The sequence below is a fragment of the Leiobunum rupestre genome, chromosome 2 (assembly GCF_980474605.1).
Source record: "Leiobunum rupestre chromosome 2, qqLeiRupe1.1.hap1, whole genome shotgun sequence".
Lineage (NCBI taxonomy): Eukaryota > Metazoa > Arthropoda > Arachnida > Opiliones > Sclerosomatidae > Leiobunum > Leiobunum rupestre.
Window position 1 is genome coordinate 9,425,030 of NC_143385.1, and position 10,991 is coordinate 9,436,020.

General features: G+C 37.9%; 1 non-coding gene across 1 annotated transcript; it reads left to right on the top strand.

Moving 5' to 3' along the window:
* Positions 1-8,308: 8,308 nt before the first annotated feature.
* On the top strand, positions 8,309-8,427 carry LOC149956041 (U5 spliceosomal RNA). The gene has a single exon (XR_016478818.1). It is a non-coding gene; the product is annotated as a U5 spliceosomal RNA (small nuclear RNA).
* The last annotated feature ends 2,564 nt before the right edge of the window (positions 8,428-10,991 follow it).

Genomic DNA, 10,991 nt, shown 5'->3' on the forward strand with positions numbered 1-10,991 from the left:
AGCAATGGGCGGACCAATTCTCACTACAGCCGTGCGATTAAGAGTGGATGCTATAGTAACTCCTTCCGAAACCCTACCTACGTAGGTAAAGAGTCATACCCTTTGTAGAGAGCTCCTAAAGGGGAACGACGGGACACAGCGGTCCACATAACCCGGCACAGCTGGCCACGGAGATCGCGGTGTGACTCCAAAAGGCGGGAAACAGGACCAACGTGCCCTCAGACTGAGGCCCGCCGTCCGACAGCAGGCTACCCAATCCGCCGAGGCGGCTAGTTTAAACGGACCCTCTCCGTTAGCCTCAGTCGAAGCTCAGTTTCCAGCCAAACCTGGCCAAAGTCGGAGGTGGAGATAGGACCATTTGATCAGAGCTAACATCTCCCAGTGCGCCACCGCCCTTATGGGTTACAAGAGCTGGACCCCGACTCCCCGGTAAACCCACTAGTTATTGCACACTCTAACCAATTTAGGGCCACAAGAATAGAAGGAACCCCAAAGTAATACAGTACTTCTATGTACTTGCTTGCTATTTCGTTGTCATTTATCCAGCTTTATGATAAATAAACTAGCGGGCCATTTTCAAGAATTCTATTTGTTTCTTAGACTATTATGAACCTGCATTTAATATTCTAAAATGCATTTAAATCGTTTTCGATGGCGAGTTCTTAAGCAGTCTATCGGTACGATTTAATCTGTCGTGTGTCCGTGGTTACAGTTAGTCTCTCTCTTCTATTTTACGCGCACGCGCAGAAAGCCATTTATTAGTTTCAGTTTAATAGTTTTTGTTAGATAGATATTAATTAGAGTCACATTGAATTGAATTAAGATGTCCGAGAAATACAAGCATTCTGGTTCTTTTAAAAAAAAGTAAATTAAGAGAAGCCGTTAAAGCAGAAAAGCAAGCGACAGCTTTAAAAAATCCCGCAAAACGTTTCTTAATTAAGTTGTTAAAGCAATTCATGTAATGAATAAAAGAATTAAGTTTACTAAGAACAACCCGTGAGTTAAAAATAACAAGTTGGCAAGCCAAAATATACCTCTCCTCGGAAGAATTGTCCCTAGTGGTATTAATTTTTCTAGATAACCCTTAAAGATATATCTCCGCAATTTAGAGTTATTTGTTAAAAATATTAACCCATTTCTATCCCGCCCGGTATAAAATTTTAATTATAATTAAAATAATTGAGACGAAACGACCAATTTTAATTTATTCAGAATATCATAAGTTAAGTAGTTACAACAGTAAGTTAGACGTACTATAACAATGCACAATTGAATTAAACCCTTTTACAGAACAAGTTTATCAGTTAAATATAATACGAAGCAAATTTTAATGAAATATCTACAGAGGCTTTTTGGAATTACTCGCTTACGAAATACTTGCCGCATCTTTAACGCTCATTTTATTTCAACACTCGCCCTTGATGAAGATACCGTAGATATCTGGTAGTGGACGACTCGTTCACTTCCTGTTGACGTTGTGACGCATACCACATGAAAAAGACCAATGCCGTCCAATTTCCAATATCATATAATGACTCGCACACCCAAGAAATCATTGACTGCGTTAGAAATCGTAGATATCCAAATATCCACACCAAATGTATTTACAAGAAGCAAAAACCTTACCATCAACAAAGCACAGAGAGCCACTTGACTAACCGCCAGCTTTTAAAGCAATTAACGTTAAATTATCTCCTTTGAATTAACAGAACTATATATAGGTCGTTAAGAAAGTGGACCACCCACAGGGTCTACCCTTTAACCCTCTAATCTCGGCTGACTGCGCTAAAACAAGATTTAACCTTTAAAAAATACCAGATTAGGCCTTCATAAATTCATTAATAAAAAAAGACTTTATTACCTATTATGCTTACGATGCCTGTCTTAATTTCATTGAATCTAAGCAGCTATCGGTGGTTCTGTGGTAGAGCGCTCGACTGCCAAGCCGAATGGTCTGGGTTCGAAACCTGGGTGGCGCATTTGTTTTTAATCAATAGAGAAACGCTAAATTAGAATTTCTTCGATGCAATAATTTCAATTTCAATTCTATTTCAATTAAACCAAAATTTCGTACTCTATTAAATACGCTTCCGATAAAGCTGAAGGTCTAATTTTCAATAAGGCGTAACAAGTGTCGGTGGTTCTTTGGTAGAACGTCCGCCTGTCAATCAGGAGGTCTCGGGTTCAAATCCCGTCCGATGCGATCGTAAATTGATACTAAGACGAATACCGTGTACAACTGGTGGAAACCCTGCCATTGGACGTTGAGAGGTAGCATTACACTCAGCAATCGGTCCGTCCCAAAGTCATTAAGAAGAAGTTGGAGAGAAAACGCCCATATAAACACAACAGACTCAACATGCACATCCATCAGAACACAAACACAACAAATTCAACACTCACAACCTACGCATAAACATTACAAAAACGTAATACACCAAACCGTCACGACGGTGAGCGAAAAAACACCATCCAAACCAAACCGCAAATGCATCCGTTAACGCTCACCGTCACACGGTGGTTTTGCCAACCCTTTGAGAAACTGCGTACGCAGTGATTACACTTTGCACCGAAAATGCGAACGCGTTCGCAGTCCTGACAGACAGACACACCCACAGACCCACCCACAGACCCACAGACAGACACGGTCGTTGTATAACCCCTCCTAGGGGACTTTGTCCCCTCGGAGAGGTAAAAATATCCAGGGATTATTTTTATCTTTAACTCACGGGTTCTTCGTAAACTTAATTCTTTTATTTCACATATTAACCGTGATACTATTCAGTATGGACATTATAATTAATGTACTTAAGGTATACTAGTCTTTCCACCTTACCTAGTGTTAAAGCTCCATGTAAAATGACCCTGTACCATAAAGAAGGTATTAAATATGTTTACACAAAGTATTTAGAAAGTGATTAAAGGGATTATTTATTGTTATGAAAACCGTAAAATTAGAACACGGACCTGTTAATGTTTTTACATGTGGTCAGAAATTTATATCCCGGTGCTCCAAGCGATCATACAGCCTACTACACCGCCGGTCTCATCAGAATGCCCTACGCCAGCGTCCACAAGACCGGACAGGTGACAAAACCAGCATGGGTAGCAGAACTGATGATCGCACCTTCGACGCAAGCCGCTCATCCCAGCAGAAGGTGCAGCAATGGGGCGACCAGCTCGCCACTTCGCACACAGCAGTGGGATAGAGAGCGGATGCTCTAGCAACGCCAGTCGACACCCTACCGAGAAAGGTAGGGAGCCAAGCCCATTGGAGAGAGCTCTTAAAGGGGAACGGCGGGCACACAGCAGCCCGCATAACCCGGCACCGGATATCCCGCTGGAACCCCAAAAGGCCGGGAGATGGGTCCGCCGTGCCCTCATACGGAGGCCCGCCGCCCCACAGCAGGCTACCCAATCCGCCGAGGCGGCTAGTTCAAACGGACCCTCCCCGTTAGCCTCAGTCGAAGCTCAGTTTCCAGCCAAACCTGGCCAAAGTCGGAGGTGGAGATGGGACCATTTGATCAGAGCTAACATCTCCCAGTGCGCCACCGCTCTTATGGGTTACAAGAGCCGGACCCCGACTCCCCGGTAAAGCCACCAGTTATTGCACACTCCGACCCCTTGAGGGCCTTAATGTTTTTAGAGGGGGGTAGTTTAATTTAGTTACAAAATAACAGGGGCGCCAAAAATCCCCCTCGCCCGGGTGAAAAATATTTCTTCAGCCGGCCCTGATGCCACGAGAAAAACAGCGAATCAGAGATGCGTACAAGATCGGGATTGAGACACTCGTGTAAAATTGGTCCGCTTTACTTTATTCGGAATTTAATAGGATTTGTCATTGTTTAAGCCATAATTTTTTTATATCACATAAGCAAATAGTAATTAGCTTTACATTAATAAAAATTCAACAGTTATTGGATTCTATTATTATTATTATTATAAGTACTAAAAACAGAAATGCGACGCAAAAAATTCATTAGATTTCGCGACGCCAAAAAAACTGCCCGTCTGCTCGCCGAACTGAATCGTTTCCGCTTAGGCCTAGTTCTGATTTCGCCCGCTAGGACCGATGGCGTTTGAATCAAACTTATTTTCGAAGATAACTATCCCAGTGAGTTATTGTTAATCCATGATGCCACCTAGGAGCAACAAACACAGCACCCCACACAAGGAGAACGCAACCCGCCCAAAGTCGTGCATTTTCTTGTGTACATTTTTCATTGGTTAGACTCTTTAGCACCTGCTGCCGTCGGAAGGGAAAAATCGGAAATTGTCTCCCCCCCCCCGCCCGTAAAACATTCAGCGTAAAGGCTCGTCCAATGAAATTTGTACACAACAATGCATTAGCGTGTTTAAAGGCTAGCTGCGTTCTCCTTGTGTTTGTTGCTCGTAGATGCCACAATATTTTAAATGTATGCAGTCTTCTTTTAAGTAGTTGTAGAAATGGTCGAAAAGAGAGTTGGTTTTAAATCTATGTAGTCTTCTTTTAAGTAGTTGTAGAAATGGTCGAAAAGAGAGTTGGGTTTAAATCTATGTAGTCTTCTTTTAAGTAGTTGTAGAAATGGTCGAAAAGAGAGTTGGTTTTAAATGTATGCAGTCTTCTTTTAAGTAGTTGTAGAAATGGTCGAAAAGAGAGTTGGGTTTAAATCTATGTAGTACCGTAGTTTAATTGGTTTCGTTGTTAACTATTTCAGCGTGTAACATTCTAGATTGGTCAGAATTTAAATATTCTAAAAATACAATTATCAGATACTATTACGAAATTTTTTAGAAAAAGGTTTTTAACAGATAGCTTCCAAAAAATATTTCATATTTAATTTTATTTAAAATAATAAGTAACATATAATAGCAATAACTATGACAATTCGGAACTGATTTTCAGAGTTATGGCGTCATAAAGTTTTAGTTCATCACAATGATCTCTAGTGACAAAATATCATCAAAGCGAAATAACTACAACCAAGGACAATAATATACTACTCAATAAGTCGCAATTCCAAGTCAGAGCTATCGCGAGAATGTCAGTGTAGAAAAACTTCTTTTAGAAAATTAGCCTTAAAACAATGTGAAAAGATATACTTATGATAATTATGTCAATTCGACACATTTAAATAGGGCAGTATTTAACTATTTATTAAAACATTAATAAAATCTCTGCTCGACGTCAAGTAGCTCTTTTTTCAACAGATGTCGCTAACGCCGACATCAAAACACGATAGTTAAGCTACATTTTGACCAATTGTTCAAATAGCAATTACCATCAATATTCTTACACGGGATATATAACTTAGGTTAAAGTCAAATAAATACTATGGCTCTCTGACGACGTTATCATTTGGTTATTTTTAGTTTTAGCTTCCTTTGTCATTAATAGATGGCACCACGGTCTCCAGTAAAGTCGCGTTTTTCTGAAAAATCGGATAGATTCATGGCCATCTCTAATAACAAGGACCATTTCATCATAATGCAGATGGAAATGATAGAGCCGCCACTTGCTTTAAAGTTGACGGGACATGGTTTGGGGAAGCCTTATTACTATGAAGAAAAAAGAACGGCGTTGATAGAGCCCCCCGGTGGCCAATTATGAAAGGTGTTGCAAAGTCGGACCACTACACTAACACTACTACCAACAGTGACATACCAAAAGTGTGTTAATCGGACCTATTTCAGAATGAATGTTACGAGCGAAATACAAGTCGGGAGGGGAGAATGGAAAGTATGCCTTGGGGAGGGAAGGAAGTTAAAACCAACTAATAACGCCTCGTAGTGAGGAACGGAGGAACTAAGTAGCACTGGTCAAAGTTAGTGTATTTTTTTATTTTTCGTCGTTCTGTGAAGATGCTATCGCCATCTACCTACGATATAATACCATAGACTAAAAAAGACCCAGAAAGGCGACAATAAATCGATCTCGAGTCGAGCATTCATTAAATCTTTAGCATACGAAAGTACAGGGATTGTCACACTTTTGGTAATTATGTCACTTTTGCTACTACACAGTCTACACTTCAAAGAAACAAATAGTATATATTTCGATGTGGAACTAAAAATATAATGAAGAAATTTTTCAGTGCTTTGAATATTTTTATTCCATAAAATGTTTTTAAAAATTAGCGGGAATCTGAGAAGGTCTCAATGACATAGCTGAACGGGCTCGTCTCACACTAAGAGCCCGAGACAACCAAAACGTTGTGGTCATTTAATTTGAGCCCGAGGTGAGACCATTTTAATATAGCATATTTGTGTGAGCTCGAGATGAGACCATTAAAATATAGTAAATTGCTGTGAGCCTGAGCTGCGTCCAATATAATAGAGTGTATTACTACGAGTCCGAGCTGAGACCATATTTTTGTAACGAACCCGATATGATACCTTTTTATTTTTAAGAGACGGTTATGTGTCCATTTTTGCACGATCATGTTGCCCTTGGCCACTGGGGAGCGCTGCCGCCAGCGGTGCCAGATCGAAAATCTGAAAATATCGTATCTAGGCCAAAAAATTATCGATTTTCCTGGAAAAGTATCGTACATTTCTTTTTAGCGCTAAATTTGAATTCATACATAAATGCGTTGAATTTAGATGATTTTTTAAAGCACTACAGGAGTTTTATTTCCGGGAAATAAACAAAATGTCTATTATCATTATTAACTGAACTTAATATGTTTTATAATGTATTAAAAAATGCGGTAATAGCTAGGAGTAATAAACTCACACTCAGGACTACGCGTACAGAAAATGTATATCATTCATTTTTAAGTAGAAAAGTTATAGAAATTAATAATAAAATATAAATCGTTCGTAGGTTTTTAAAAAAAAATTAAAGATTATCGTACATTATAGTACGTTGAGGCAGAATTATCGAAATAATGGTACGATGTCGTACGCCATGACAATTATAGTACGCCCTAAAAATTTTGATTAAATTATCGCACTGTCGGATAATTATCGTACGTCTGGCAACGCTGGCTGCCGCGCAGAGAAACACGTGCCGTAACCGTAACGCTTTCTTTCTCACCGACACGACCAACTTTGATTACGTGCTGTTTGCGTGGTAGGTAAAGAGCGAATAGCGCGTGATTACAGTTGGCCGTGAAGCCCTCGAAGAGAACTCTGGTCTATTTGGTTAATACGGAAACGTTATTTCACTCAATCGTTTTCTGATTAGTCCAAAGTAAACTACCTCCTAGAATTTTCGAAGGTTGTTGTAGTGAAGAGAATACCAGACCTGGTCGCCCGGCTGTTTCGTTTGACTTAGGAGATCAATATAAAAAAAATATTAAAACTTCAAAAAGATATTAACAGACTGAAATGAGCCCCGCGAGTTACGCAAATTCTTACGAGACTGACACGAGCCCTTGTTAGTAACAGAAAAAAGTATGAGCCCGAGACAAGCTCAAATGTTTAGGGAGGGGAATTGTGAGTTAGAGACGAGCTCTTGTGTTTAGGAGATAAAAAATATGAGCCCGAGACGAGCTCTCGGGTTTAAAAAATATATTGATGAGCCCGAGACGAGCTCTCGTGTGTAAAAAAATATTGATAAGCCCGAGACGAGCTCTCGTATTTAGGGAAAAAACTTATGAGCCTGAGACGAGCTCTCGTGTGTTTGGGGAAATTATTGTGAGACCGAGACGAGACTAAGGACAAACAAAAATTTTGGTGAGACTAAGCCCGAGACCAAGTCTTGGTGTGCAGCTAAAACGAAAATGGATATTATATTTATTTTATAATACAATTTAGGTTAGGACATAATTTCGTTTCCTAAGCTTACAGGACTATTTTGAAGCAAGCTGCAAAAACGAACCTCTTCGGATAACTTCACTCCTCCTAGATTTGATTAGCGTTCTACGAGTACGAGATAGCCTATATGAGTATAAGGCGCCATCTATCAGCAATACCATTTTTTTATAATAATAATTACTAAATTAAAATTAATTTTTGCGTAATTTTTTAAAACATTAAGTTTTAAAAATATTGTTTTAAAATTTTATTTCCATATTGCGATAAAATATTTAATATTTTGAATTTTTAAGTTTTTACTCGACAGAGGGGGCGACAACCACTTATATCGAATTTTTGATAATAAGTAGTTTCCAAACCGTGGTTTCTTAAATGTTACGCTCAATCAAAAATGATACAAAAATATTGTTTTAAACAAAACTTTGAATATACACTAACCATAAAACATAAATATATTTGTAAAAAGTGAAACGATAATGCAGTTAGATAATTAGTATATATTTTCCAAATAGAGGGTAATTCCGTATATAAACTTACTTATAAGTATTTTTAAGTACCATTTTCAAGCATGCTCTGGCTTCTCCTCAATCGCCTTAATCTTTCGCCTTTTACTAAAGATTACCGTGGGGAGGAGCAATATAATGAGCCTATAGGCAATTTTTGAAGACTCTACCTTATGGTAGAGTTACTATCTAAACCAAAATTAATCACATATACTCAAATCTATTTTACCTTAGTTAAGCCAAGTAAATATGAACATGAAAGGTTATTTCGAACGTCTGAACGAAGAATTTAGACCCCAGGAATGGAAACTGCAGCTCTATCTAGTATAATTTACTTGTCCCTAGCCTCCAAAGGCAAACCTAGGTTGACGGGCTTATTTCCGGTTCTATTGATTCGCCTAGCCGGAAGCTCTCCCGTCAACTTGAGAGGTGAGACATTAACGGTTTTTCTTTCGATTCCTGGGGTCTATATTCTTTGGTCTGAACGTAACTTTGGACCAAAGACTATATAAGCAAAGAGAATATAGAAAAGGAGTGGCAAGTGAGCAAAAGTTTGTTGCTCTTATTGGCGCGCATATCTCTTCGCGCAGGTACAGTGAAGTTTCCGTTATGACGTAACTGATGTCAGATGATTTAAATTTTGAACCTAAAAGTTCAGCTGTGAAAAAAATGTCTTCAAAGGCTTATATACTGAAAGGTGAGAATAGATTAATAATTAAATCAAATTATAAGATGTTATTTGTAACACTGGTAATTAATTTAGGTGCTGTAAGCAATACAGTTAACCAAAGTATTGAAGATCTGTATGAAAAGCGAAATATGTTTAAAGTTGATTATGAAGCTGTAAGTTTGTTCCTTACTAAACTACAAGGAAATGAAGACCCAGAAATTCAAGTAATAAGGGACAAAATTTGCTCTCATATTACAACTATTAGTGGAAATATAAAATATCTGCTTACAACAAGAGATGCTTATTGTTTGGAAATCTGCAAAATTTCTATTGAAGAAAGAAAAAATGTCTTGTTAAGAAACATCCTCAGTGGAAATATCGATTTCTGTCTTGTGAAAGACTGTATTCAAAAGAATTTAGTGTCTAAGTTTCTAGAAATATTTTCTTCTCACCTTATGGTTAAACTAGAGGTTGGGGTTGACAGTAGTATCCAGAAACATGATGAAAAAATACAGCGTGATTTGAAAAAGAAAGAAAACGTGGCAACAAGTGAAGTGCACTTACACCAAACCCATTTGCTGACATAACGAACAATAATAGACGTAAGAATCTTGATGTTCTAAGGTATGTGGCTGGCTATACAGCCAGACAATTAATCAAAAGAAAATTACCGGATAGTGCTATAAAAAACATTGTAAAGGAACAGATTGTAAATCAGGGTTGGAAAGTTTTAAACAAAATGTTTAAAACCCGTTTAAAACAGATATTTTAAACAAACACCAATTTGTTTTAAACTATCTATTTTAAACATGTTTTTATAAGGTAAATTTTCATTGTTTTTTTTTGTAAGATTTTGGTTATTCAATAGAAAAAACCATTCCAAGGCTCTAAGAAAGGTAAATTGTATTGATAACGAGTAGTTTGATTTTAAGATTCTCTGAAAAGAGCGACTGAAAGGGCTCGATATGATTTCATAAATTTCCTACCAGTGCAAAAATCCTACGAACACATTGAATTTTGTCTTTTTGTTTCAATAGAATGTATATAGCTGCCAATATACATTTATTTAGGACCCTTCCTAAAAGTAGGGTTGCTGTTTAGTCGGGCTGTGCCGGTACAAGAAACACGGCCGGTCTGGACAGATCGGGTTAAAACCGACTAGGCGGCACTCCTAGATAATAATTAAGGGATTTCGGTCGATTTTTTTGAAATTTTATTATGTGATGGAAGTTTTAAGATTATAGAGGTATCTAAGTTCTTATTTTTTATAACATTGTTTATTTGTGATGATTTATGACTGCAGACGTGCACATTTCCATAAACCAAAACTAAAAACAAAGTGTGGATAACGAGCTATTTTCCCTTTTCTTAGTACTATGCGACCGAAAATTCCAGGATGATAGCTATTAAAAACCCTACTACAGGTTAGGTAGTATTTGCATGGGGCACCAAAAACCCTAAGGCCGTCAATGGTTGGTCAACAACGCTTAGCGAAATTCGTGGCTCGTTTAAATAAGCGTGTACTCTTTGGTTCTTCTCCCTGTGAGTTTATTTATAATACCATAAGTGGCATAATTACCCTAAGTGTGCCAATATGAGCCTTTCCCACAGAAAATCTTCAATTACAGCTTGTTCTAAACAGACGAAAGAAACGTAGGACTCGCGAATTCCGTTCAATACCCTATATGGTATTTTTAATGCTTGCGCCGCAGACGCCGCTTCGCAAACACATTACGTAAATTTCGTCACTGGAAAAAATGACGTCATTTACGTCACTTTCGTTAAACAAGGTATCATTGAAAAATTCATCTTATTGACACACTTAGGTTAATTATGCCACTTATGATAATACGTTTAATGATACGTAATATTTCTTTAAATGAGTTTACTCGTGAGTCTGATTCATAAGTATAATGAATAGTTTAAAACGTGTTTTAAACATATCGTCTAAAGAATTTTGGTGCTCGCTTATATCCTTAAAGCCTGTCATATACAGCCAGTATTTTTATGACAAACTAAATCGGGGTTCCCATGAATTTCATCCAATAAGAGAACAAAATATTTATCTTTTTCGGGAA